The sequence below is a fragment of the Anopheles gambiae genome, chromosome 2 (genome assembly GCF_943734735.2).
Source record: "Anopheles gambiae chromosome 2, idAnoGambNW_F1_1, whole genome shotgun sequence".
Classification (NCBI taxonomy): domain Eukaryota; kingdom Metazoa; phylum Arthropoda; class Insecta; order Diptera; family Culicidae; genus Anopheles; species Anopheles gambiae.
In genome coordinates this window covers 30318215-30344663 of record NC_064601.1, presented here as the reverse complement: position 1 = coordinate 30344663, position 26449 = coordinate 30318215, and the positions used below count along the sequence as shown (strand labels likewise).

At 45.6% G+C, this 26449-nt stretch overlaps 1 protein-coding gene across 3 annotated transcripts in view; it reads right to left on the bottom strand.

The window, feature by feature from the left end:
- The window catches only part of LOC1272986 (acetylcholine receptor subunit alpha-like 1), a 91506-nt gene that overhangs the window by 36897 nt on the left and 28160 nt on the right, over positions 1 to 26449 (bottom strand). For all 3 annotated transcript variants that reach the window (XM_061646966.1, XM_061646965.1, XM_061646964.1), the window contains exon 2: positions 22275 to 23898. The gene's annotated coding sequence lies outside the window, so the exon portion shown is untranslated. The remainder of the gene's footprint in view (positions 1 to 22274; positions 23899 to 26449) is intronic.

The window sequence follows — 26449 nt, the reverse complement described above, 5'->3', positions numbered from 1 at the left end:
CAAAAATAAAAAAGAAACCCTTGACGTTGAACGACACTCTCAGAAGCAGAATTCCACACAAAGGATGAGAAATATAATTTAATGTAGCTGATTTTCCTACTTTTTGGCTTTGACCGTGTATATCGTTGGATATATTGTGCATACATACAACTCGTTGCATTGTGACCCTTCAAGCAACGAAAACAAAACCAAACAAATACCTTGTTGATTACCAAATTTTCCAACCGTGCCCTTATGTACGCTATGTTAACCGCCCGCAAAAGCGGAAAACATGCTTACCCTAAAGCCAACTCTTATTCAACCGCCGGTGGTTTACCGCCCGGCACAAAACACAAAACAATCTGAAGCCGTCTCAAGAGAGAACCGGCCCCATGTTGGAGCCCGCGTACTTCGTTACGGATCTGCCGTCCGAAAGCATTTTCCATTTTTTGAAGGGTCATTCAGAGTGTCCGCTCCCAGAACGCTTACCTCGCGCAGGGATACAGAGTGAGGGTACTCGTGTCACTCTGTGTCAGCGAAATATTCAAGCTGCCCACCCGAACAGCCAGCGCATAATAAACAGACTTAAGACGATTATGAGCCACTGTCACTGGCATAATACAATCAGCGGGCGTAAAAATCTCACTATTGAAGCTGCATTCTAACCGGCGCCAAAGGACACACAGTCGAATCGTGCCGTATTATGGTCAGAATGTCTATGACAGTGTGGTTTATGGTGTTGTTGCTGTGGTGATAATCATTCTATAGTAAATATAGCTAGACTTGAGATAAATTTAATAATAATGACTGATGTCATAAGCGGATAACGAAATACATTAGATAAGTAACGTATGTGAAACAGTAACAAATAAAGATAGTCATTTGGTATAAACTCATCAAAAAGAGTTTTTGCCCCTGAAAATGACCTTTTTTGTTGATTTAATTTACTAATGCTTTGAAAAAGCATAACATAAAAAATAGGAAATAGTATCCATTCAAATGATCCAATTATCTTAAAAATGTATCCGTTTTCCGGAGTCAAATGCACCCCGTTGCTAATAAACGATAAATAAATAACACTTTTCAAAAGAGTGAATACGAGCCGCCAAACAACCCAAAGGTAAAGGGAGTTAATTAACAATACTTTGTAAACATAGCCCGGTGGAATTGATACTTTTGTTCTACCATGCTACACACCAACACCAGCGCAATCGAATATTGGGATCGTTCGTTTGCTAGCATAAACTAGAAAGATTCTTACAGTACCACTACCACTTCCCCATGTTTCCGTTGCTAATGCAAGCCCCAGGTCCCTGGGGCTCGGTAACACTGGTGACACCGTTTTGACTCATTAAAATTCAGACCATGTTGAACTAATTGTGTCGTTCGCTCAGCATTTGAATATTCCATGACTGACACAGTCACCGAGATCTCGGCGTAATTCGACCACGTGCTGCAACCATGCTGCCTTCAAAGGGACAGTGTTGTGGTGGGACGGTACTGGGGCGGGACAAAAAGGAATCCCCACTTTTCCCCCATGTGCAGTCGCTGTAGTAAGGTGTAGCTGACCCAATCAACCCCTTTTAGGGTGGATGAAGTAGACCCTTTCTCACTCCACAGGTGCATGAAATGTGTTCGTGTCGCAGTGAACACTGGTTTCATTACCGGTTGGCAGGTTTGGGGCACTGCAGCGGCCATGTTTGCTCTTCGAGTATAAGGAAAGCAAGTATAGGAGTGTAGCCATACTCTACAAACATTGTAATGAAGAAAGAAAAAAAAAACATTTCAAAATAAATACTATCCAATTCGTAAAGCTTGTTTGAAACTCTCCAGGCTCCCGAGCGCTTCCCATCATGTCAATTATAACTGCAAAACCTTATAAGGTGTACAGAACACTTCCGGACTCCCGGAGGTGCTGACACAGAAACTAATCTTACAAATCGAGTTCTCACACGAAGTCGGTTTTGGCAAGATTGTACCAACTTTCTACTTCACTGGCACTAAGCCTCCCGGCCGACAGGCACCGCAGGGACTTCCGCATCACCACAGCACATGGCGTAGGGATTAGGGCTTTAGAAAAGTTTGTTATAATTTAGCGCGTAAATTGCTTTTCCGGCTTCCATCCAGGCCAACGTTTCAACCGACAGACTTTAAGAAAATCCATACCTTATCTCTTTTATTTTCGAATTCCTCATTCACCAGTAGGCACTGTGTACCTTAAATTCGTTTTGCTGTATGTATCTATGTGAGTGTGTGTGTGTGTGTGTGTGTGTGTGCGTGTGTGTGTGTGTGTGTGTGTGTGTGTTTGTGCAGCGAATGCTAGTCCTATTTATCTCAAGCCAATTCTTTCTTCCGCGTTCCGATCGGGAGTGAAACAAAAAGAGATTCCCACAAACGCAATAAGGAAGGGAAAACAATAACCTGATCCCAGCGATCTCGCCCCAGGTGAGACGGTTTTTCATTGATTATTTTGAAGGTTTGTTTTCGTAGCAAAACAACAGGCTACCAGAAGTATACCTCCCGAACCGCCGAGAATTATACGCACGGAACGCGGCATTCGGGCGCATTCTCACTGGATTCCCGACGACGACGGGGGAGAATGATTTCACTTCCTCCAAAGACTCTTCTGCATCCTTTGTAGAACGGTTCATCATCATCATCATCATCATCATCGGCCTGCGGAAAGCACACCGAGACGGACGCCTTTGAAGCTCTGTTTGCTTTGAATTTTCCGTCGCAAGTGAAGCGTCCATCACCGTCCTAGGGTTGGCTTGAGAAGGCATCAGCACAGCACGGCTAGCACACTCATATCCAATCAGTGTGCCCTTACACGCACAGCCGATGGGACTTTCAGCTACCCCTCCCCCTCCACCCTCTTGACCTGTTCACATGCACACGAAGATCATCGCAGGAACGGCAAAGCAAACAAAGGTCCACTAAAGATGCCCTAGTTGCGACGGTTCGGGCTTTCACGCTCCAAAAACGCTCATCCAATATATGATTGGCCCGTGGAACGCAGCGATCGGCGCAGTGCTCTGGAGATGTTTACAAAACGGTGCATCATCGCACGGGGGACAGGTTTCCCTGCTTTGATGAGTTGTCAGTCAGATGAAACGTTCGACGGTTTGTGGAACGGAGCTGAAGACACGCTGGGCAAGATTGAAGCTTGTCGAAATGATATTTTGTGGTTGGTTTTTTATGTGAGCATTACACTGTTTTACGGCTCAATTTTCAACAGTGAACAGTATTATTCAAATCTTGCAAGATGTGTTTCAACAGTTGTCATTATTTATGAGAGCTGGTCTGTTAAATAACGCCTCTCGTGAAGGTTAAATAATGCCGTTTACATTAGAAACTGACCTGGAAAACAGTGTAATGTAGGCATTAATGCTGCTACAGTACGGCAAAGCTAAAAGCATGTTGTAACGAAACGATTACCAACCAACACACAGTGGATAGCTTGCAAAAGTCCCAAGCTACACATTGCGTCCATCTTCGGATGGCCCAGACTCAAAGCGAACCGAACAGGACGTGGTCTTTTGCATATTAAATTCCAGCTTCGATACTCTTGCACGTTGGCTTCTAATTTGACAACATTGAACAAAGCGTACAGATGATTGAATTCACTTACATAGCATCATGCGATGTGCCATGCAATGAACGACAGCGATAGACAGCAATCGTGTGCAATATATCCAGCCCGTTCTACGAAACAATCATTCAATCAAACAACCCTCCCAATAAGCTCAGCCCGCCCTGTTTGTGTGTGTGTTTGCATGAAGCAATCTTTACCAATCAGTCAATTCCCGCGTGCTCACTGCGGCCAAGCGCACGCGGTAATTATTCATATCGTGCCGTTTAGCGTGTCACCTCTTGCATCGACAGCGATATCTAGCCGTAACCATCGTGCACACGTCCGGCACATCTGCATCCAATCCCGGTAAGTACATCGTTTCATAATCCCCCAAAAGCCAAAAGCCCCGGTGGCCCCATCGTGCCATTCCTTTCGCCCCGCGGTGGATCCGAAATCAATAAACAACGGTTGGAAATATTTTGTCAATTTCCGGAATCTTTCCATTTACTCTCAAATAATCTCGATGATGACGGTCTCGGCGCACGGTTGTCCCGGTGCTTCCAGCCCGTGGCCCGGGGTTGTCGCTGGCACTCTTCCCCGTACATGCCCCTTTGCCTGGGACACTTCCCATTCCGCTCTTTCGCTCAGTCGCACAGCGAGCTCGAAAATCCAATCAGAACAATATTGATCCTTATGAAAAAATATTGCTCATGAATTATTTACGCACACTGCCTTAGCTTCGGGGACTCGGGGCGACTCGGTCGCTATCATTGCAGACTGGGTGTGATTGCCGGAGCGGGCGCGTGCAGAAACCGGGAGGTCAGCGAGGCGCCAGGCATGATCCTCTTTTGTTGTGCTCACTGCAGCCGATTTTCCCATACCATTGGGCGTGTGTATGTGTGTCAAGTGTGTGGCAAGCCGGTTACTCGCACACGTTTATGCAACCGAGAGTGGCACTTGGAAGGCTGTGTTAGCTACTGGCTACTGATTTCGACGACAGCGTTCGGAGTAAAACTTTACCATCGGTGTGTGGCAATGTTCCGTTTGACAATGCGAGTTTTGTTTCAAAAGGTTGACACACACACACATGTTCCACCGAACGCATCAGCAAATTGGCACTTTTTGGGGGAAATTTCGCTTGAACGGTTAGTTTCACCGAACTAACTACCCAATCTGTTTTGCATAGACGTTTTTCCACCGAGTAACTGATTCGATGCAGTCGCTTTCGTTAATTATCTAGATGTACTGTATTCAGCTGTGTCAACTATGTGTTTTCAATCCACAAATATGCATCCGATTAGTTCAATAGGTTCAATAGATATTTAATGAGCCAAGCCTATTAATAAGTAAATTTCGAACAATGCAACAACCTGTTAACTAGGTTTGTTTTGATCACAATAATTTTAAATTACAATGTTATGCTTCAGTGCTACATTTAACTAATTGTTTTCGAACGTTATATGATTTATACTCCATAAGAAAACAAAAAAAATGGATGCCTAGAATATTTACATTAAATACAGTGTTTCTCTAGCCAGCTCAACACTGTAAGCTTCATTTCTAATCCGTAAAATCCCTATTCAATCTTGTCAAATGAATATCGTGCGTATACCGAGCAACCAATGATAGATCATTCAAGTTTCCATTTTTGTTGAAATTGGTTTTGTTTCCATTGTTGAAATGTATTTAACGGTATTGAATTGTTCGTTTCCGATGTTGAGCTAGCTAGAGAAACCCTGTAAGACACAATATTTTTGTTCGATTCACATTTACTTCCCCCAACTTACACTGAAGCGATGTAGCTTTAAAGGTAAAACTAAATTAAAACCTTCCAATTCCAAAACCCACAGCTTATATTCACTGCACGACGGACGGCACACACTGATCAGTGTGATGAATGAAGGTAGCGTAAATATTGTTGTGATGATTTTTTTTGTCTTAAAATGCAGTCAAAAGCTAATTCAATCATTCTTAAGCTTTAATTGCTGCATTCAAACGGATTAAAACTCTTCGTTTTCTTGCCACACTTTCAAAATCAAACATAGCGCCATCGTAAAAGCAAGGCTCTTGCCAAAAGAAAAAAAAAAGGAAAAAAACGCACCAACACACACCCACACACCGGTACGATACTTGATAACATCATGTCAAACAGTGCGCCTTTGCTGTTGTCTTCAGTCACTCATTTAATTCCGCTACAAGTTACAAAGACAATTTGTCATTTTGTCACCGTCGGGGGGCTTGTTGTTTTTGTGTGCACGGTGTCCCACTTCATTGCTACATTTCTCTCTCTCTCTCTCTCTCTCTCTCTCTCTTTCTCCTCGCTCTTACCCTGCTACACCCCCGCTTCCTAACCGGCATTGATAATCATTGCCACTTTTGGTTCCGGTTTCACGGGAAGGGAACAAGCGATGTGTTAACGCCGCACGCCGCTTGACTTAGCAGAAAGGGATCACTTCCGCCAGCCACTTCAACTCTTTTACGATGGCGACCGTTTCTCATTTCATGCTCACGTTCGGCCGCAGCACTGGAGGGACGGGTGGGCGTGCCTTTTAAAGCAGCAGTATCCGTTCGTGTACCGAGACGCGACAGGCGGGTACGGTGGGTCGGTGCGAACGAAGCTGAAATGTCTCTTTCTTTCGAAACTGGGTCTGCAGATTATCTTTGCGCGTCAAGCATCACTCAAGCGGCCGCATGCGGAGGGATGATTTATTAAGCCACAAAAACGGCACCACCATCCGTCTCTGGACCGCGGAAATGAGGCTGAGAGAATTTTTGCTCCAAAAACGGAGAAAGGAAATTACGTTCCCTGCAGAAAAAGGTTCGGCGTATCCTTCACGACTGGCATTTTTTGTGTGTGTGTATATGGGCTGGGCTCTGCTGATCCCCGTGTCATGGCACGTTCGTTACAAAGCCAAAAACCTTTAGTGCGTGGTTTTGGGGACGGAGAGGAGGAGGGGAGGGCTCCATGGGGGAGGGGAGTAGGGGTTTTTTTTTGTGTGTGCGCTAGCTCCTGGACGCAGGTACATCGGCAATTCGAGGGTGAGCAGAGGATCTTCTTCGTCAACTTTGCCGTTTGCCGGTCGGAATGTGTCACGCGTGGGAGGGTCGGGCAAAAGTTCGAATACGGTTTCATTAATTTCGGTCATAAAATTCAATTAAATGTATGATTAATGCCTATCCCTCGTCACCTTTGCGGGTGTGGAATAAGCAGTGAGAGGAAGGCAAAAAAAACCCTCCAAAACGGGACCATACACCACCATCAGCAGTGCATAAATATCCCTTTTGTGCTATCACCGTCCCTTTAATATGTTTGCAACGATAACAAAAAAAAAGAGAGAAAGGTTGGAGTAGAATGAATGTGCGTAAATAATAATAAGCGGATGCCGATGAATGACATGTTGCCTTTGGTGACCCTTATTAACATCAGACAATTTTGTGAAGAGCCCTCAAAACAAGGGTAGCAGAAATTAAAAAAAAAAAACACACACACACATTTTCTATTGCACCATGACCGACAGCACCAGGATGATTGCGCATTGAAAATACAACGATCTATTTGAAGCTTTTCCGCGAACATTTAAAGCATCAATCTGGCTTTCATCATCACTTCCCACCATATCGATTGTTGAAATGAAAAGCTTTGCTTTTTTAATTCAGTTGTTCGTGTTAGTATTACTGGGCTCGTAGCGTAGCTTCCCTTTGTGGCAATGCTTTGGTTGCTTACAAATGTTACAATTTAATTCCTCTCTTGTTAAAAGTAATCGATCCCAAACTCAGCGAACAAACAAAGCCTTCCGTAAGCAAATAACGCGCCCACGACTTTAACAGCTTAAACGACAATAAATCACAAATTCGTTTACGACATAGTTCGTATGCTCATCAAACAACCATGCCCAGGACGCGGAGGATAACCATCCAGGGGCAGGACGTTGGTACTCGGAAGTTAAGCCTTTTTTATATGCCCCTCGAAGATGGCAAACAGTTTCACATTGGACATCAACAGAACACACACACACACATACGCGCATGCTGGCGCGATACACATCGTTTGACGGATGGCAAAAGTGACAAGTTAGTCCCAGGACGAGGGATAAATCGAGCCGACAAGAAAACAAACACCGTCATGTATAAAAAAAAAAACAACCGGGAAGCCCGAGTGTCCCGGCCAAGTGAAAACACTGCTCGAATCCCTTACCCGTGTAAAACACACGGAGAGAGAAAAAGAAGTAAAAAAACATCATCCCTCTTACTTTGTGGCCAAGAACGGCTAAATGTACGGCATCAATTGACACCACATCCACCGAAACCAGCAGCAGCTGCAGCCTGGGCGGGTTGGTTGGCCGACGGATGACGGATGGGTTGTTGACTTTTTGCCCACCGGTTAGCCCACCATACGTCAGCCCATTGCTTGGAAGACGTTTCAGTGGTTGAGCAGCAGCCCTGCATACCTTGGAATGGACAATATTTGAGTTTCCCACTGAGCTACTGCGAATGCCGGGAAGCGGAACACTATTTACGATCGGCTTCCCTATTCCCCTCTTCTTCCCGTGCAAGGAAAGCTTGGTCCTCTTTTTGTTGCTAGTTTTACGGAGCTAAACCGCACTCATGATTCATAAATCTTGACATTTTTCTTAGCGTCCACGGTGTCCACGTTATCTCAGCCGAAACCTCAGCTCAGCTGGACTACGTTTGCTTGCCGTTCGCTTTCGTTTTACCTTCGAGACGGACGGGTTGTGCAAGGCACCGTGAGGTCAACTGTAATCGGGATATAATATTATGTTTGATTGTGCACTCCAGCACACCGTAACGGAAAGTGAACGGTTTCGGCAGGCAGTGGAAAAGCTAGTGCTGTGCTGATATGTACCCATTTGTCAGAAAGGAGTTTTGCGCTCGGTCCTAAAGAAAGTATTTGAATATGATAGAGAGGATGTTATAAATGAAATTTGAAAAAAAAATGAAACCCCTTTCGAGCGAGAGGTAACTGTTATTTGAAACAATTGTTATAGTATAGCAAGACGGTAGGCTTTTATGCTCAAAAAATTATAGTGAGATTAAATCAGTCAGAAATTGCATATCCAACTCGCATGTATCTTTAACAACGTTCTCTATCCTTCACTCTCTCTCTTATTTTTTCTCTCTCTATCTCTCTCTCTCTCTCTCTAAGGTTCACATTGTAATTCGCAAATCTATGATTGCCCAACCATCTCTGCCGCCCATTACCGGTCAATGTTGGGAACGAAATCACCCCGGGACCGGTCAAAGAACCTTGACAATAGTGCTAGCAACGCAACGCATCAGCCTTTTAGCTCGAATGCTCGAATCTCGAAGACCGATTGCCGTTCAGCCAACAGCTATCTCTCAGCAGCCCCCCCCCCCCCCAAGCCTCCCTCGACCAGCAGGGACGAGCAAATGGCTGATGATGAAAATCATAAAATACATTTTATATTCCATCGCGTTCCATCGCGCCCAAGCTCCACTAGTTCGATGACGTGCGGGCTGCGAAAAAGGCTCGGCCAGCTGAAGACGGCTCTTGGGGCGAGCTCGAACACCTCCTTCCCTCGCGCTTCCGCAGGACGCCCGTTGTGCGCCTTCCTCGAGGGCAGACATATTGGCGGTTCAGTGTCGCCAAGGCACAATCCGCCCCGGGGAGCAATTTGGGCTTCGGCAACGATACCGCCGCACGCTGTCGCGCTGTCTCGCTCCGGGAAGTGAGGTTAGTTTATTGGACCCCGTTACGGGTTTGTGGGTTTTCTCCGGGCGCGAAGGACTTCGCTTCGTTTGCTGTAATGTGGTACGGATGCAGAGTCTTCAGAGTCGCCAGCGTTTCTTGTTGCTGTTTTTTTTTCTTTCTTTCTTTCGTTTTACTTCTGTCGTTGTTTGTTTTGCACTCTGCTTTCCCACTGCTGGCACTGCTGCTTTGCTTTGTCGCCGTGAACGAGGCTCCAGACGTGGATACGAACGAGTCCAACACGATTTTGGCGACAGATTTTCTTCACCGCCCGCCCCGGGCACGGTCTCGATGGTGGTGGGTCAATGCTTCGGCCTACCGAGATAGTGCCAGAGAAACATGGCACAAATCACACACAAACACACACACAAGCGCACAAATACCGTATCGAACACGCACGAAATCTCAAGGACAAACAGTGCCACCGCAAGGGTATTTTCCACCCACTTTTCCGCTCCCCTGTGCCTGTGCGCTCCGGGCGCGATGCGTATCAGGCGATGGAAAAATTAATCAAAATAAAGATGCTTGCTCGCAAAGCCGGGGGTTCTTTTAGCTTTCCTGGCAAGGATAAACTGCTTCGGCCGCGCCTGATTGTTCTCCAAACATCTCAATATTTCATCCCGGCGTGGATGGGTTACGTTCGCCGCCGGCACTTACACAGCCATTGTGGCGGCGGCCTGGGACACGAACGCGTTGTGCACAGAATTAGAGGCCGCCAGTAGGCGCACTGGCAAACAGCCTCGTCCGCGTCCATCATTATTCACGCGATTGTTGTTCATTAGTAACAGAAATTGAATAAAGCGGCTGCTGATACGATGAGGAAGCACTAAAGCTGTTAAGTGCAGTGCGAGTGAGCGGATTAGACGGTGATGCGGAAGCGAAGTGGCATGCGCCACGAACGCTCCCCGGACGTAAGGGCGAGAGCGGAGGTGGGGGAAGCAGAGCAAATTACTCTGTAACATTCCTTACGCAGTTCGCTATTTTTTTCCTTCTTCTTCTGTTTGCAATTTAATTGTTTCTCTGCTCTGGTAAAATGCTGGCACCGGGCGATAACGGGCGAATGCCCGGGCGCGATATCGAGTGCGCGCTTGGGAACGGCTCTCTCTCTCTCTCTCTCGCTTGGCAGGGAAATCGTACGGAAAATTGTTTCTCCCTTTTTGTAGCTACTGCTCGCAAACGGTTTCATTCCAAGCTAAACCACGGTTCGAGCATAATTACGATGAAGCCATACTTTTCGAATAAATACCAGGAATTTTACTCCGTTTTGCTGGAATCCACGGTGCGGCTGTCTGGGCGATTTTAAGTGTTCTTGCGCAAGTGGAGGTAGAAGGTGTGCTGGCGCACTATTGAAAAGTTTCCCCAGTGCACTTGTTATGGTTACAGTAAAAGAACAAGGAGATAATAAATGGGAACGATAGCAAACACGAGCCCTGTAGGGTGCTGTGGTTTGTCGGTTTGAAGGGGTTTTGTTTTTAATAGCGTAATGTGTTCTAGAGAAAGAGAGACAGAAAGTTAATCTATTACGCTCACTGAATCTTAAACTTGCAGCATTAATTTCATCACGTCAGTGAGTTTTGATAATAGTTTAGAAGTAAAATAGCACAGACTGAAGTAGAAGTGATGGTTATTTAGAACACAAATCAATGCCAAAAATGAAATGTGAAACATTAGTCTTTGCCTACAGATCTTTGTTTTACAGCATTACAATGTAGCCCAAGTGGTGCGGGTGACTTTTTTCCTACATAAAAGCCCACAAACGGGAAGCGGTGCTACACGGAAGCCATAGTCAATCCTGTCGGCAAGCTCCTGCGTCATTATCGTTACAATCATTATTATTATGAGCCGCTTTCACCCCGAAGGTAAAGTTCCTGCCCACCGTTTTCCGTGCAGCCAATCGTTTCACCACCATCACCACCACCACCACCAACAGCAACAGCTCCGGAGACTGCGGGTGAGCATAACACATCGATAATAATAAAGAAGTTATAATAATAATCCTACCCATAAAAATGCTTTGTTTACAAGTTATGACGTTCGAATCGCCCGGTTAGCATCGTCTCACACACAGCGCGCATATAAAGCGTACGGGGTGGGGCAGCCGTTTTTCGGGCAGGACCTAAACCCTCCACAGCAGCACCGTGAGGACGGTGACCGTGCTTTCGCTAGCGGACGTCGCTTGGCCGGCTCGTATCGAACGGCCGAAACAGCTGTCCCGGGGGGAAACACTCGGAAGCGGGACAGGGGATGGGTTGTTTTCTTGGCCCGCTTCTTGGGCCGTTTTGGACCGAGGATAAGACAAAGTCAAACGCGTCAACAAAAGGGTAGCCGGATCGTTATCGTTCATCTCGAAATTAATTGTGTTATTGAACTACATAATCGTTATGGTTGGCTTTCTGATACAAATCGACGGCCCTCGGCTGGCTGTACCGTTAGAATAGATGTAGGAGAAAGAAGAGCAGGTAGCTTGCAAGCGATCTCGTAACTGTTAGGCACCAATAAATGCCCAGCGCGTAAAGCCAGTTTTGCCAGCGTCGCTAATGGAATGAAAAATCAATATGATGATGCTGAAAACATGTAATTGTTCGGTGATAAATGCTGGGCCAAACTAAACGTGTAGTACACAAACGAACGATTGAAGCATTGTTTGGCATACATTACCAGCGCGTTTGAATCATAAACTATAGCAGAAAGCAAATTAATTAAGCAATTCACGAATAACAATATTAAGCGAACACAAACAAAACTCTTTTCATTGGAACTGTTCCCTTCCCGCTTAATTCCGTATCAGTGAATAACTTTACATTCGCTTTAGTGCACCCGGAGGTAGCGCCTTGAAAATACTTTCCACTTTCCAGGAAAAGTGGCTCCCAATACACGGAAAACAGTTTATACGACCCATCGGTTCGGGCCCGATGCAACATTGGCACTCTGTTTACGGTAAACTTGAAACAGGCTGTGTGCTCTGCTGGCTGGCTCTTTACCAAACTGGGGCTGCTGGGTACACACATACCCACGAATACACATACCCAACACATCGTTTCGAGAGAGGTGAAGCAAACAAAAAAAAAGCAACGAAACTCTTCACGTGTGTGTGTGTGTGTGTTTGCAAGCTGGTTTGAGGGAAGAAGCAGTGCTCTCCAAAGTGGAGAAAAAAATCAATAAATATAAATATTAAATGAACGCTTTATTATTTTGCATGAACGCACCATTTTCCCTGCTCGCCCACGTACAGCTGCGTCCCCGTACCCGTTCATTTTGGCGCAGTTTTGCCTTCCCCGCTGATGAACGGGCAGCGCGTACGAAAGAGGAACATGCAAGAATCCGACCACTCCCCGGTAGGGCTGAGCCCGACCAACGAAACGAGCAACAGCCGCAGAACATACTTCCTTTACCGTACCACCCGCACATGAGGGCGTCCCAATTGAATGCTTTGCCACATTTTCCACCAACCCACATACACACACACACACATGCAGGGTGTCGTGCTTTAATCGAGAGAGAGAGAGAGAGAGAGAGAGAGAGAGAGTGAAGGAGAGAAATGGAGTGCGAGTTATCGGTGCAGAGAGAATAACGAAAAAAAGGGCATAATAATAAACCCACGAGGAGCACTCGCGCGTTGCTCTTTTGCTTGCTGTGCCGTGATCAGCTCGGTCGCCCCCGTAGGGAAATTCACTGCCAGCAAAAGTGCCGCCCGCCGGCCCGAGATTCACGGCGTGGAAAAATACACCGAAAAAAGAGCCTGCACGAAAGGGAAATAAAACCATCGTATCGGGATGTTTATCGGCCAAGGCTGCTGCGGGATGCTGTGGGATGGGGCGAGGCCAAATAAACACACTACAGGTGAGTGTCTCACCTGGCTGAGCTCGAGTAGCGCTGCAACAAAAAAAGAGACATGAGAAGTAGGCGGAAAACGATGCCCTCCCTCTCTCTCTTGAAGCCAGTCCTCTCCGTCTCCTGTTTCGCGATACTCAGCTGCAACTGTTGGCATGATTTGCATAATAAATTATGCCACTTCTTTCTGCAGGAGTGGGGAAGTTTTGTTTGCGTCGGGTGTTCATGCAGATATATTTTGCCTTAGCGTAACACTCATACGAGGCTGCGTCTTTCGCACGTTATGTACGCATCGTGCTATGGTCGTGGTTTTACATATTTTCTTTCCCCCAGAGTGCCAATATGCGCAGCCCTGCCTCACTGTGTGCATGTGAAGTAGTTGCACTGAGGTGGCGAATGTCATTCTTTGCACAGTATTAAAAGTTCACGACACTTGAGCGGGTTGGAAGAAAAAAAAAACGGCACCCACCTGCGACGGTCTCAGGCCAATGCTCCTGGATTGATTTTATGATGATATTTTATTTATAGACAGTAGTGTTGTACTACACAGCAGTAAACAGAGTGCTAGACAGAAGCATTTGCAATCAACTGGATTGTACAGTATGAGTTTATTGTTGCAATAAAAGTTAGCTTTCTATTAGCAAGAAAAATACCTTTTTACCAAACTATGTTTCAAAGATTTTTATAGAACAAAAATACTCACATTGTTTCCCCATTTTAAAAGCCCCACATTGTATCTCACCATGGCAGCGTGCGGCGCTTGCCGAAATGAAATACCGAGCGCACAAGATCCAATTATTTGACTGCAGAAGCTTGAGTACATTTCTAAATTATCTCACCGCTCGAAGGAGCCCTCGTTCGCTCGGAGGCGAACGTGCCTAACATTGAAACATGAACATCCCGTGCCAAACTATCCATTGCACTTTGTACAGCAGCCGGCCGCTGGCTGCCCACGTTGCCCCCGGTGGCCCCAGTCGAGAAGGGAAGAAGCTTCTTCAAATATATTATTATGTTCCACACAGAACCGCCACAGCTTGTCGTTTGGCATATGGTCGGACAATTCTAAACCCTTCTTCGGGTGCTGTACTTTCTTCAGTTTCCCTCCCTCCCTAAGCATCTCCAGGCATCTCCGACTTGCTTGCGTGCCCCTTGATTGCTGCAATTTTCTTTACCCTCCGCTTCCGAGCACGCGTTCCGTAGAGCACGGGTCCGAATTCGAAAGACATATTTTACTGGCCAAAATGTGCCGCATCCCCGGGAGGAAGAGGAAGAAGTTTTTGCCGCAGAACGTTGACCACGGGCCAATGTGCCGTCCGGTTTGCTCCTGGGTTTGCACCCATAACACACGCGCACACACACACACACACATACCCACATGCGCTGTTTTTGGTGCTTCACAAAACATAAACGTGAGGTTTATAATCAAAAGGATGCGCGCCTTCATTTCCGACTCCGAACGCAAACTTTCTTGAGCCGACCGTTACCGGCGCCGGGCTCCGGGCACGAGGGATCGTGCAGCATTTGCATAACGAACGAGCCAGCACCGATAGCCCAGACTTCAATACTGAAAGCCAAACGTTCGTTCAGTCGGTGGCACACACACACACACACACACACTCACAGAGAGAAGGACACGAGACTCCCATTGCTGTTGGCACAAACAACGAACCCCTGGCGGCACTGGACATTCGATACGCTTGACGTTGCCTTAAGGGTATGCACCTGCAAGCGTTAAGCGTTCGTTCTCCCTCTTTGGTGCGTATCGTCGGCGCTCGTCTTGCACCGACCCCCTTCCCCCCCCCCCTTGCTGTACACATAGAAAGTTGCACACTAATTGAAACTGGCTCCCGGTGAAAGCGAGCTCAAATAAATCGCACTTTGCAAACAATGGTTGTACGGTGGCGTACGGCAGGCTGCTTCCAAGAAACTGTTACTCATTTCTGGCTGACCGAAGCTGGTACTACAAATTACAGCCCGCGGTGATCCACTGCCGTCCAACTTTGTCCAAAAACCGATGCTAGACAGAAAGCTTCCGTTTGCAGTGGTGAAACTGTCTCAGCTGTTACGCTGCGCCGAGACTTGCCATTAAAACGATCGCTGTGCTGTTGGAGCTAGTCGTGTACGTAAGTAATATCATCCCTTCGCCGTGCCATCCACGTACGCCGACCCTCCAAGGCTCCATCGGCTGGCCAGCACAGTTGAACTAACTTAATGATTAATGATGAGTCCCCGCAAACCGCACTGGGTCGGGTCGGGATGTGTCCGTGCCGCATTCTTCACCAAAACGTCTCCCAAAACCCGTGCCCGTTGATAATCCTTTGGACAGGCGAATGCGTTCGTGGGATATTTATGGGGCAGCAGGCCAGCCAGGCTGCCGCTAGAACGAGATGCAAGGTATGACGGCCAAAAACCCGGGTGGAGCGGGGTGGGTGTGTGTGCCAGTTTGAGGCATAATCGTGCATGGCGCGCGTGCGTTTCGCGCAAGCAAATTCATTAATTTTGCTCCGTCGGTTGTCATTCATTGCGGTTCATTGGGGAGATTTATGTGACCGGTCGCAAAGTCTGCCCGGTTCGCTGTGTGCGCAAATTAAACGCCCGCAACCTTTCGCTCGGGGTGGCTGCACGGCAAGGGAAAAAGGCTGTTTTTTTATTTGAGAATGTACAGGAAAGAAAAGGGTTGGCAATGAATAAGTGACTTCAATCGTTAAGCTAAAGATGTTGGGAAAAATAAATGTCTGATCACGTTCCTTCTTAAATTGCGGGTTATTTAATGAATGAAAAAGTCTTTCTATTGGCATATTTTTGCGGTTTATTAGTCTGTACTAAATTTAATGCTTTAATAACTGCGGGATATTAATTGTATCAGCAACTTTTTGAGTTTAATCAGAGAGTTTGTGTTTTTAAACAACCAAAGCTTACACAAACATTGTTTTTCCGAACTGTTACGCCTTGGTTAAACAATGCTCCCGGTTTTCAATCGCTCGTCTAAGCGCTGAACTTGATAACTCTAAGTGCTTTCCGAGATAAATCACTTGTAATCTGCTGCAAAAGCTTAAAGTTATCCAGCAACTTGTCCGTCCGCGTGGCACCGCTCGCTCGCGCTCGGCACCGCCAACAAAAGACGGAAGTAATGATCAAGTCTTTGATTTATGAAACAATCTATCGCCCTTCCAGCCGACTGCCGGAGATAAGATTGTGTGATAAAATTCACACTCGTACATCTCAATTTGCCTCCATCCCCTTTTATCGCACCACCGCACAAATCACCGCCCGAGTGTGTGTGTGTGTGTGTGTGTGTGTGTGTCCGCGTGTTTTCCAATGCGTACCGTACAGGGCAAGGACCGCTGGGAAATTCGCATTTAGGATTTTCGACCGACACCGGAAGCAGAGCGTTGGATTTAGAGCGATTTTCGAGCCATGAGTCGGTGAGATTGTGCGTAAATTAAATATGTATGATGCGGCGATAAATTTATCGATGGCGTGTACGAGCCATGCCGCATTAAATGTGCCTGCGGCAGCGAACCGTTATTGCGCTCAGCATCCAGAGCTCGGTGCGCTTGCGGTCCAATTGCGCCACCCTGCAAGGGGCACCCACCGATTGGGGCGACTAGGTGCTAGCCGTATGGTAGGCCGGCCACGCATGAGTGGTTTTTTGTTCTTCTCGTTTGTGAATTCGGCTGCTTCATGCATCGCTGGCAGGCATCGAGCGCAAGTCGAATTATTAGAGAGCGGTTTACGCACAAATCCACACAATCACAATAGCTGCCGTTTATCCGGGAGCGAGGAAATCTGTCGGCTTTGTGCTCGGGGAGTGAAAACCGTGTTGCTCGTGAGATTATTGTTGGCTAGTGATTATGCTGTCTACGCAGTATTTGCTGACCATCGCATGTGTGTATTTGGCGAGCTTAATTTGCTTCATTGGAAAGGGACGATTCATAAACTGAGCTATATTGTTGATAGGCACTAGATGATTGGATCACAAAAAGATTTGCATGACGTTGCTTATGCTCAGCAGTTATCACGTTGGAGAATTTGAAGAATGTCTGTTTTAAATGTCTGTTTTGTATAATATGTTGTGGTAAGCTGTACGATAAAGGAAATCAAAAATAAGGAATCCATTGTGTTCGTTTATTTTTAATAAAAAAGTAGCTGTGGTAATTCCAAATTAACAAAACATACAAAAAATAAACGTTTGAGTGTTAGTTTTTGTCTCGTTTGGGGGTTTCAGCCAATTTCTGTAATAAAGAATATGAATGCAAATCCAACCTATGAACAACCATGCGTCTCCATTACGCTTAAATTATATCTTTCCTGTGACGATAAATTATATCTATCAATTGCATCTTGCTTACAGCTCGAAACACAATGACTTGAAGGAATTATAAGAATTCATGGCTTCTGAATGTCCTTAAAATTGTTACGTCGTCAAATGCATGTACAAATTGCTATTCAAATCCCTAGCTAGAAAAGCACCATGCGCCTCCATTGTACACAACACTTTCTAAACAATGCCTAATAGTTGTTTGTTCTCTGCTGTGTTCCAGATGCTTTCAATAAAAAAAACGACAACATTTATTTTTAACTGTATTATTTCCTTTCAGCTCAACAGATACTACAGCGGTACGCATTTCATGAATAAATCATCGTTTGTACCGACAACCTGGCGTAGCAGTTACGCAGAAATGCTGCCTCAAGCCCTAAGGTCGAACAATGTCGGGCCGTCTGTAAGCTAGGATCCATCTGCTTTTTAATGGGAAAGCAAAATTCATCATTTGCCAACGAGACCACTAGCCCAATCATTACTGCAACGCAACTCAGCTGTCAGCTTTGCTGGGAAAGTTGTCATCCGGGAACGCTCATAAAACATTTCACTCGGTGAACTAATTCGACCGAATCTGAGCTAAGCGTAAGCCCACACCAAAAGCCCCAAGCGCCTTTCTCGGTATGTAGCAGCTGAACAAAAAAAAACAATCCATTTCAGTCCAACAATGGTGAGCCACAACCATTTCAACGGAAGCATATCCTTACGTTCGAAATTTATTGCATTTGATTATGTTAATGAGAATAAATTATTTTCATAATCATTCCTGGACTGTATACTCTGCGTGGCAGAACGGACGATTGGCACATTGTGCCAGATGGTGTTTTTTAAATAAAAATGATATTTGGAATAGAACAATAAAAATTAAAACCAACTATGGATTGCAAACACGATTTAAGCAGTCAATCGAAAACAGTGTGTGGTGAAACATCCGATCGCTGGCAGGTAGTTTAATAAATTATTTTGTAATACTGCTATGTAAACGGAAACCAACCTCCAGCGACCTTTTTTAAAGCAATCAATCACTTCGCAAGCAATATCGTTTCAATTTATTCAAAAATTAGCACATTCCACAGCGCACCGAATCAGATAGCTGAAGCTAATCATTCCGCTGATTCACTACAGCATGATCCACTGGCGACAATCATCGAGAAGAGATAAATTTTCAACGCTCTCCAGATGTCATGGCCACCACGCTTTGCTGCTTCCTTTTGGTACAGGATGGATTGTGAAGGGCCATCAGGCTTACTTATCCGTGAATCTCTAGCTAGAGGCTCGAATTTCGAGTTTGGTGCTTTTTTTTCTTCGCCGCTTAAGTTGGCGCCCAGTTGCCTACACAATGCTGCCAAGTTTTCCGGCATAGGCGGAGAAGAAAGCCCAACGGAAATAGCCAGTGAGTATGATAGAGAGAGAGAGAGATACCGTTAGATAAATAGAGAAAATGAACGAAGGCCTGCTTAATGGTAGAAGAGTTGTTGAAAAAGTGCTCTAATGAAGCTCGAGGCAGAGTGATACATACACATACACAAAAAACATACACACAAACCAAATAAGCGATACAGTAGGAATAAAAGTTTTGATTCTGTGTCGGTAACTCTGGGAAAGCTCAGTCGAAACTCGGCCTAGATCATTATGATATCTTTCCGTCCCCGGGAGACAGGGTAGAGCAAATTTTCACTCTCCCACATGGACCGTTTTGCAAACTCAAACGGTGACGCTAGGTAACAGAATACTAACAGGCACAAAAAAGAAACAATCAGTATAAATAGCACTGAGCATCGCAGCCCAGCTCGTGAAGAACGTGCTCGGGCATAGCGTGAGCCTTAGCAGAATACCCTCGTAAAGTCTCATCGTCCCCGTGTTTTGACACTTCCCCTACTGCGGCCTGCGTACAGCCTGCGTTCGTTGCGCCGGAAACGCCACGTCGAAGTATTTGTTCAGACGAGTATGAAGTCGATGATTTCGCTTCGCACTTTGATTGCGAGCGAACAACCACACCCATATTCCGAGAGCACCACTCGCTTTCATAACACGTATGCAGGTCGCTACGCAGGAGACAGTTAAGCTTATTTGCGTGAGCGCGTATGTGTGCGTGATGTGAATTGGGATCAGACACTTGAACATGTATCGTAATTGACTTCAAATTGGCAGCAATAATGCAGCGAAGAAGCTGCACAGCTAATTAGTGATGATTAAGTACCGGGTTAGTTAATTAGTTTAACTATCGCTTTAAGCCAACAATTGAACAGTTGCTTACCGTAACATGAGTGCTTGAATTAAAGAGCTAAAAATTTATTCGAATAATTATTTAATTAAAGTGTTTCCCGTCTTGAAATACTTTTGTTATCTTAAAAAAACGAAATACTGTTTAATAATGTTTTCTTTAAGTAATCTTGTAAGCGTATTTTAAAAACACAGCAAGAAGCAAGCATTTGTTACGCAGTCAGACTACAATTCAACACAAAATGAAGCATGATGGAAACAATACTATTACCCAATCTGCTCAATTATGCATTGCAACGTATCAATCCGGAGGGTCCTGAATGTTGTGCCAAATTATCTCAGAACGTTCACCGATTAAGTGTCTAAATAACCCTTGGTAATGCTATTGTGCGTGGCCCTTCCGAACGAACGGCAACGTAAAAGGCACACCCATTACGGAATGATGTAAAAATCAAACTACAGAACAACTGCGAAAGCACGCCCGAAGAAGCCGCACGCGTAGGCAAATTAAAATAAATACTTGCCAAATGGAGCACAATCCCGGATGGATCGGAAATGAGTACAAACCAAGTCGCAAACAAAAGGCTGAGAGAGAAAGAGAGAAAGATAAAGAGAGCGAGAGGGAAAAGTCTCAATGTTTCGCACAAAAACCGGCGAAGCTAACGGTCCTTTGCAGCCGAAACGAAACCATAAGACGCGCGCAAGTGATATTAAGCTGCCGGTTGTGTTTTGCATTTTGCCTCAAAATGTGCGCGATTTCGCAAAAGAACCTCTGAAAAAAAAAAACAGCATGAAGAACGTAATAAAATCAATTCGATAAGAGGCTTTTCCTCGAAACATTCACCATTAATTCAATATGATGCGAGCGTGTGCGAGCAAAGCGCAACCCGCAATCGTCTCGGGGTAGCGCATCGGGAGGACACGCGCCCACATACAAGGCAGGAACCAAAAAAAATCGACACGCAATGTGTATCTCAGCGTTCGAGAGGAACATATACAATAGACAAAATAGCAGCAGATAGCACGACTTTCGTCTAGCAATCGTTCGAGATGGTAATGGAATGGGCGCACTGACTGGCTAGTCAGCGAGAAAGAACAATAGCGATTTGTGTGCGCGCTTGCGTGTGTTCGGCAGAGTAGGGAGTGCTGATGGATGTGATTTATACTAGAACGTTCGATATTTTATGTCACAAGATGGGCTTTGCGAGTGATTTTTTTTTTATTTTCTATTTTGCAGAACTCGATATGGTATGTATCGTTCTTCGTATAGTAGTGTTTGGTCAGATTTATAAAAGCATGATTATTTGATTGCGAATTAGAAAGAAATAGTAACGGTTATGGGAAATGCTTTCATGTATAAAATGGTCAAATTTTCACATCCACTCTGTCATCATTTCAAACAATCCTTCGCCGTAAACCTTTACTAGATTCGGCCGCTGAATGCTTTTCATTCTTACTGCGTCCGTTGAGCGAGACGCTCGGACATCTCCGAGACGGTTAATGATCTAAAGTCGTTTGGCGCTGAACCATGTGTCACGCAAAATGCTTGGGGGATTATATTTTGTTTTATTGCCTTTCTGCTGACCTACAGCCGGCGTGGCGTGAACCAGCCATCCAGTTGACCGTACGGGAAGTGGACAACATTTTTTGTGAGGATTTGTGTCGTTTCTTTTGTTTTAGAGCTTAGCGCGATGTTGTGGATCTGGGTTTCTTTATTAATGACGACATAGATTTGATCTCGGAAATTGAATCGGAAGACGAATCACAATTTAACGAGATGGATTTTCTCGTGTTACCATTACGTTCTGTGCGACTGTGTGTGAGTTTTATTTTCATTCTTAAACCAAGAAAGTATAATAATTCATCAAATGTTACCATTAGCCTTGCACCGTTCAAGTACGGACAAACATACATAACTGCAAACAAATTTTGAAGTTATTTCGCTACGTACCAAATTGCAGCCAACAACGAGGCAACGGCAAGCAGGAACGAAAACAATTTCCAAAGTGCGCTTCCAAGAAGCAACGAGAATGCCGTGCAAACACAAACACACTTACACGCCCAAGCACTCTAAATGCCTATTCAGACTGGATTTCAAGTGCCAGAACTTGACCTAGGAATTTAGATTGCGAAACTCAACCGTTGCCAACGGGCAAAGCCTAGCGCTGGGATGCGTATTTGCACTAGAGTCTTATTTCGAGTCGTGGAGGGCAGCACATTTTCCACCAGCAGCTCATACCGACACTTACGTGCTGCGTAGATGTTGCTGGAAGGTGGTAAGGTGAAAATGAAGAAAAAGGATCAGCCTTATACACGGTGTGGGAGATGACCCAGGTCGTGCTGCGGACGGATACATATTAGTTGCCCTGGGGCAGTTCGAAACTAAGTCTTGTTGCGGACGCTCTACGGTACACGTGGTCCACACTGGCGTTTGCCCAAAACGGAAACTCAAGCCAACTCCTGCCCAACAACAACAAACAACAAAAATCCTTGGCCCTCAAAACATTTCCAATTCATTTTAGGAACGTTGCACCACCAATCCCCTCTTCCCCCACTTTCTTCTTCACCGTAATAATAGAAAAATAAGAAGAAAAGAACAAAATTCCAGTGGTACTTACGGTCGATCCGCAAACCGGTGCATCGCCTGCAGCTGGCAGCCTAGCGCCTATGCGGAGCCTCCTTCTGAAGGAAGGCGGCACCTTTGGCACCTTCGTTGAATGGCGCCGTCCTCAGAGCCGTCGCGCAAACGCTGCCCTAGCGCCAACTGAGTCGGTGAGTCGCTGAAGCGGCAACCCAAAACACACGTCAAACCACACACTCGGTCGTACCTGGGATGCGGCGCGAGCGTGCTGGGATACTCTGTTGTGTAATCTCTAGCCAAGCCCTATATCCCTTTGCCGATACGGTCAAACACACACGCACGTACACCCACACACACACATGCACATACACTGCAACTCACAACAACGTGTCGGTATATCCGACCCCGTCACTCCGACTGCGATACACTCTTGGCCACGGCAGAACCGACGGTACGAACCACACTGCTCTCGTCGGTAACTATGGTGACAATAACATGTATTGACAGCAGCAATCGTAAAATGGCAATGGCACTGGCTTGCTTAGTTAGTTTGCTTCAAGCACCTTTCACCGCCACCGCCGTTGTGGGTAGTTGACGTTTGCCCTTAATCCTTGCGTGATCCATCCAGGCCACCACACTTGCGAGGGAAGGATTGGCTTTATTTAACTTTTCTTTTAAAAATTTCAATTAGAAAGAATTCACACGACAAACACACACGCACACGTACGACACACACTCGCGTTAATAGTACACCGATGATGATGATGATGATGATGATGACACATGGGGCACACACGCACTTACAGATCGCCGAACAACTACTCTATTCGATAGAGCGATAGAGTGAGCGAAAGTGAGCACGAAGGGAGAATGGGAGATTGCTCTACTTTTGTTTTGAATTGTTTTGCACTGTTAAGAACACGTTGACACTTAGATATTCAATTCGCATGGCGAGAGTATATCATTATTCGTTTGGTTTAGCTGTTTTGTTGTAAAGGTTATGTTTTAAATTCTACTAGGATAACATTTTTACAGACGTTCGAGTGTTACGCTAGTTCCATTTTCGTGTGATCAATTCTAACCATGCGAGGGTTGCAATTACATTGTCGCCCTTTCTATGAACACACACACACACAGAGAGATACTGCCTTCAATTCCTATATGTATGTGAGTAGGAAACTGTGGTATTACGTGCGTTTTATTTCCGTTATGATTACGCAGGAGAGGCGTTCTTCTTATTTTGTCTTATGTTTTGAGCCCTTGACGCTACTTTCCAACAGCTGTAGCATACCGCAGGCACAGGCTTGCTGTGGCTAGTTTCGCTTTGTATCGATGCTATCCCGTGCGGACACTACCAGCGGTTGCACTAAAACACTGACCAGAGCTGTCACCTGTTCCATACACTGCATTGTCGCTGCTGCACATGAGCGCGGGGCACCGTTATGTCTCACCGCGAAGAGAGCCCGATTACGCTATGTTGCCGCTCTTTAGCCATGCCAAACGGTGTGTTTGATTTTGCTTTGCTTATCTACTGTTCTGTGCTGTGTTGTACAGCTGCACGCTGAGTGGACGATTAAAACATTAGCTTTGGCCGGGATATCTTCTACTTTATGACGGTCGCTCGGGGACGCCTTGATTCACGATCACGAATTGACTACCATCTGTAAGCAAGAGAGTGAAGAGAACGATTTAGGGAGGTAGCAGTGGGATTCAATGTCATAAAAAGGAAGAATATGTCCATTAAACGTTCGAGGGAAAATATTCTTACGCAGTTCCCCTGTTCCATCATCGATGGGTTGAACCCCCGAAAGTTAGATATGTTTGCATATAATAATTTATTACCGTTAACATCTGTTCAAGCTGTTCTATCTCCTTTTAAATAACGTTTTGCATATCTTCAGGGGATGAGTTGGGACAATGACCACAATTTCAGTATTAACTATGAAGACTTCATTCGAACTTTCAAAAGTTACTTTAATACCCTAATTTATAGTACCGCCTTGCTGAGCGAGTTTAGACAGTTAAGCATTCTGTCACGATCTAGCTTATTCGCTCGTGCTATCACAGCGAAACAATTAGTGCTATGGCTCACAAAACACACAACACCGATAATAGAACGCAGAGAGGCAGAAGGCAACGCTCCCTACCCCGGCACCCATCCGGCCAACAATCTGCTGACACACTCACTAACACGGTGTCATTATCGTACAAAATAATCCGACCCTAATCCAGCAACCGGTGGCAGCAACGGAACCAAATCGATTCACCAAACCACCGGTTCGTCCGTTTCGCCTGCCGATCGGTGCTCTCCCTGGTGCCCGCTGGTACCGTGGGCCCGTGTAGCAATATTTTGCTTTGCGCCATAATCCGTAAAAACTACAATTCCATATCGTCATCCCCGAGTCATCCCCGGGACGTTGAAGGGGGGGGGGGGGGGAGTTAGCCTATATGCTAACCTCAATGCCAGCCGCTGCCTTTCGCCTCAGCAAAATCCGACGGTTCGAACAGACTGACTACGGACGGTACCGGTGTCGTCATCCTTTGGCACAGCGACCGGTCAGACTTTGACGATTATGTTTAAAGCTTGTTTACATTACCTTACACAACGCTGGCAACCCGGTTTTGTTTTGCTTTTGTTTTTACTACTATCAACCACTGTGTCAACGAACGTTGGCCCGCATAAATTTGAGGCTGACAGGCAGCGGCTATGTGTTTAGCAAATGTAGGGAAACAAAGGCCATGTTTAAGTACTGGGAAGAGGTGTCGAATGTTGCTTTTCCCCGTTTTTTTTTTGTTACAATTACCTACAATTGTTATCTTTAATATTCGAAAAAATAATGCACTAAATGGGTGTAAAAAATACATAATAAAAAAAGCTTCTTTTTGACACAAACTCTCCGTGAAGTGTTTTCTAATTTGACACGAGGCATCTGTTTTTGTTCCCTGTTCCCTTGGTTGATTTCCCGCAAACCAAGTCTTGATTATGATGATGGTTATGATGATTGCGTGAACACTTTGCACAGGCTGTTAAAGGGAGCGGTAGCAGCTGTCACACTGTTCCGTTACATTTGCAATAGTTCGATTGGATTACGTACGGCAGCAGCAGCAATCCAAAGTGGTTAGAAAAAAAAGGAAAAAAGCGCCTTTCGCCACTCTTCCCAATGTTTCATTAGAAATATCCTTCCCTGGTGCCCCAAAATCAAAACGCTATTGAGGTAGCACGGATGTTGCGTTTGCGCTTTTCGGAGCAATGCTGCTTCCCCAAAACACAAACATACAGACACACACACACACACACACACACGCACATACATTTTATGCCATGTACTTCATATTTGTCACCCACCCCAGCACGTTATGTAGCGACTGCTCGTTGCGTGCGTGAATGCGAAACCACAAAACATACCCTTGAAAACGAAAAACAAAAAAAAAACAGCAACAAGGAACTGCTCCCTATATCGCTGACGGGACAAGCATACATGTTTATTTTAACGAGCTCTATCATTGGAAGCAAAAAGGAAGGGTAGCCCACCCAACATCCGGCGAGATCCGATGTTGATTTTAGCTTTTTGTCGTCGTTCTTTCTTCTCTTCCCACTTCAAGCTCGCCCTCCCCCGCTTTTCACTATGTTTTCACTTATTAAGAACGAAACAATAGCTGCCCCACCCTCCTTCGGTTGAGCGGCTTGTGTTTGGATTTTCACGCGAAACGCACGTCTAGCTCGCGGCTTGCTGCGCTCAAGTAAGCGCTCTGGCTGCGAGCTTAACAAAGTATCGCAAGCTGTGGTGGTTGGCTTATGGAACGAGCCTGTTGTTGTTTTTTTTTACTGCTTTTGTTGTATTCGAATGGTTCTTTTGTACTTTTTCTGCGCGCATTTTGTTTTTTTTTCTGTTTTTTGGTATCTCCCCTGTTCACCCTCGAGGAAAGGAAACTGATGTGCTGGTACTTTATTTTTTGCTGTTCACTCTCCTTCGCCCTATTCTTTGTCTTTCGCGATTTGAATAGTCGTATGGCGAAAACACAGGCGACGAAAGCTTACCGTTAATACACCAGTCGGCCATATTTGGGGGTTAAAACTTTCACCAAAACCAAACAACTTCGCTTAAGTTGCGTTGCGGGCGTGAGAGTTGGGAGAGATGGGAAAAAAGAGAGAAGGTAACATATCGCATACAGCACACACGCACGCACAAACACACACACACACACACACAC